Here is a 4,033-nt window from a genome sequence, read left to right on the forward strand (position 1 = left end):
TTGGGGTTTTTTTGAGACAGAGTCTTGTTCTTTCACCTTAAGTGCAGTGACTCGATCTCAGCTCACTGCAACCTCTGCCTCCCGGGTTCAAGCAATTCTGCCTCAGCTTCCTGAATAGCTGAGACAGGCACATGCCACCATGCCTAGCTAATTTTTGTATTTTTAGTAGAGACGGAGTTTCGCCATGTTGCCCAAACTGGTCTCAAACTCCTGACCTCAGGTGATCCACCCGCCTCAGCCTCCTAAAGTGCTGAGATTACAGGCATGTTTATTTTTTTAAATAAATACCAGTTAATGGACCCTTACTGTGTGAGCTCCACCTACCCGGCCATTTCTACCTGGGAAACTCCTGTTGCTTTTAGGCTGGCGGCATGCAGCTACCGGCTGATGAACATGTTCTGCTATGGCCCTTCAGGCCAGGCCCTCAGGAGGCCCAGCATCTCCCTCAGAATAGTCCTGGGGCTGCTGACAGTGGTTCCCAGCCACCCTCAAGTCCACCAGAGAGAGTGCAGGGTCCTGTCTTCCAAGCACTGACCAGGTAGATGCCCTCCCAGAAAGATGAAGAGCATTGACTGACACAAGACGGGGGGTGCCAGTGCCACCGCTCCCGATGGTCACGAGGACAAGCCAGGGGTTCAGGGGCGTTGTCTCTCTTTTGGTTGTTTCATGTGTCAGTGCTTGATTAGGGAATGTGGTCTCAGGAAAGCAGGAGTGGGGGAAAGGAAGGAGCAGGGAAGGAGAGAGAGTCAGGAGAATAGGGGCACATTGCTCAGAGGAGCACGGCTTTATGAAAACTGATTGCTTGGTGTCAAAGGATATCTTCAAAGGGGCCGAGGGAAGCCACTCCATCTTCAAAGAGTTCATGCAGGGGAGAAAAGGAGACCCACTGGCGGCTGTCTCCTATTGGTCAAAGTATGCCCCGCCCCCAGGGTGTTAACCCCAGAGTGCTTCAAGGATGCACATGCGCGAGCACTAAGTGGGACCCACAGTGCTCACTTCAGGCCTAAACAGCAACAGAAAACTCCAGGGTAAGAGGCAAAGGACAAGATGCGTGGGCAAGAGCAAGGTGTGTGTGGGTCTGTTGTACTGAAGGACCCTGTGAGGAACTAGAAGGAGCCACCAAGACGCTCCACAGGCAGCTGTGGCTCCAGCAGCAGCAGCAGCAGCAATGAAACCCAGCTCCGGGCTTCAAAGATCAACACAGGCGTTTTCGAGGGCAAGACAAGTGTTCCCTCCCACCGTGATGCAGAAACAGGATGCACTGCAGCTGCAGCCCAAGCCAAGAACCTGGGAGTCCCCCTTGATTTTCTCCTTTCCGGGCTCCACATTCTTTAGCATCTACATTATCTCATTTAAACAATCAAGCGCTATTTAAGCCTTCAACCCACACTGCTAACAGTTACCATGACTCAAGATTAATCCACCCCAACTTACCAACAAGAGACTGTTCTGGCAGAAGGGGAGTTCACCTCAGTTTGGACAGGCTGCAGGAGGGGGTACAAGTGACCGGGTTCTTATTCCAGACTAAGACGAGGAACCCACTGTCTCCACTGCCAGCCCCCCTCATATTCTTGTCTGCCATCTCCCTTGCTTATAAAAGAACCTTCCCCACTGCCCCCCAGGTAATAAGTAACATTAAATTTGCCTCTCCTGTGTCTCATCCTAGACACAGAACTGGAAGTTTCGAAGACGTATTTAATTTATTCATCTCAACACCGTTTTACTGATAAGCAAAGCAGCAGAGCTCAGAGTATTGAGGTAACCTACTCGAGGTCACACAGCTACTTAGTAAAGAGCGAGAAAGAACTCAAACCACATCAGATAACCAACTTCTCCTCCAACCTCGAACTTCTATGCCACGCCCTTCCTCGATGGAGAAATTGACTTGCTACTTCCTCAAGAAAAGGCCCACCTGACTGTCCAGTTTAACTTGCTTTCTTGCCTATTAAGAGCCATCAGCCTCCCCAAGTTCCTTCACAAAACCAAGAGGTTTTCTCCATCATACCCCAACACAAATACTTTCACATGCTGAAAAACGTAATTCACTCCATCCCTTCCTACTCTCTTTTCTGTTTAATTTTTGTGACACTCTTGCTGGTAACAGTATGGGGCTCACTCTGTCCTTATTTATGTATTTGCTGAGGAAGCAGTGAATGGAGCTTGGTGGCTGCAGGTTTTGCAGGTGAAATCCGTAAAACCCCAGCAAGTCTGGTGACTTGGGGGAAAACTATTTTCAAGAGGACGTTCAGGAGTTTTCAGCTCCAAGGAACCAGGTCAGTGTACAAGCAAAGGACATGGTCAGCTGCACACACTTGGGGCGTTGCCCACCAGGCTCTCTCCGGCTGGGGACAGTATCCCACCAGGGCCCACTGAGCATGCCCATCCCCAGACCCCCTCCCGAAGCACAAGTTCATATTTGCCGAGATTGCCACCGCACCCATCAAGCCCTGAATCACACGTGTGACTCACTTGTCAGCCGATTTCTCTGCAGAAAGCTCTTAGCAGTTAATTTCTGGCTAATTTATTATCCTTCAGCTTAGCCCTACAGCGCCATTAGCTAGGAGCCTGCCACGACTGAGTGAAATATTGTCTAATTTATTATCTTATTACTCCTCTGGAACAGGATCAATTAATTACCCATTAAAGTATTTCAACTGAGGAGATTTATTAGGGGCCCTCTGCATTTTAACAGATGATTAGTTATACATGTTTGTTTGCTTGAAGAGCAGAGACTAGCAAATGAATAGAGGCAATGGAGAGAAGGAGAGAGTGAGCAAGAGAGAGAGGGAGATGGTGCGGCAGGGGGCGGCTAATGGATCTCCTCTAACTCCGTGAAAATGGAGCAGTCAATGACAAGAATTATCGACTCATTCACTTGCGGTTTTGAGATAACCATATGTACAGGGGAAGGGGAGGAGGGGGAGAAAAACCCTCACTCAACTGCTTTTTCCATTCAATAAATTCGCTTCAGAATATATTGGATTGGGGTTTGATGGCTATTTCGTGTTTTGCAGAGTGCTGACACTGGTATGATTCAGTAATTATTGTTTCTTTTAAGTTATTGCTGTAATTTTGCTCTCTAAGATCCCAATCAATTTCTGCCTCTCAAGGGCACGCTTGAAAAGCGATATTTGAAAACAGCCCTCTGATAGATTGTGCTGCTAGACAGTGGCTGAGACAAATAGCCTAATCTGGCACAAATTAGCTTGGCTTCCACAGATAGTTTTATACAGCAATGTAAATTATATTGTCAGGCCGAGTCACTTTCCTGCTTAGAGAACAGCTAACAAGAAACCATGGAGACATTATTGGTGCTGCTGTGCACTCCCAGGGCCGCTGCAAAGCCATTTGTAAGGAGAGGGGGAGAGGGGAAGAGAGAGAGAGAGAGACTTTGAGTAACAAAAGCAAGGTAGCCAAGCAGAAGTGAGTTAGAACAAGAAGGCAATGATCAGGTTATCCAGCTCTCTTGGTTGGACTGAACTAAGCCCTGGGAAGGGGAGGCTGCTGAGTGTGCAATGGGCCAGTCCATGCCATAGGGGAGCGCAGGCCCTGCCTGGAGGGCTGCAAGCAGGAGAGGCAGTGCTCTGTGGGGAAACAGCAGTGGAAAGATGACCTGAACCCCAAATTCCTCCCTGCCTGGAGAGTTGGTCTGCACTAGACTGAGCAGAGGGAAGGATGAGGAGATGTGCTGAGCTCAGCAGAAGTAAAGGCACACTGAGCAGAGCTGGAGGAAAACCAGCTGAGCAGAAAAGTACCAGCTGGGCTGCACTGCCCATCCTTGGAAGGGCCTGGCAGGGTTCTCCCACCAGCCCCGGCAGGCTCCCAGTGTGGGGGCGAGGTCCCAAAACCCGGGTGGGCACTCAGCAGCGCCTGCGCTCTCTGCTGGTGGTTCCTCCTTCCTCTGGCTCCGGAGAGTAGATCTCCCCTTCTCTGTGCTTCTCGACAACCACCCTCTCTCCAAGACCCAAGCCCCACCTCAGCCCCCGCTCCTGGACCGACCCCTGAGGAACACTGCCTTGGGGCTATGTGACAG

The sequence above is a fragment of the Callithrix jacchus genome, chromosome 13 (assembly GCF_049354715.1).
Source record: "Callithrix jacchus isolate 240 chromosome 13, calJac240_pri, whole genome shotgun sequence".
NCBI classification, from domain to species: Eukaryota; Metazoa; Chordata; class Mammalia; order Primates; family Cebidae; genus Callithrix; species Callithrix jacchus.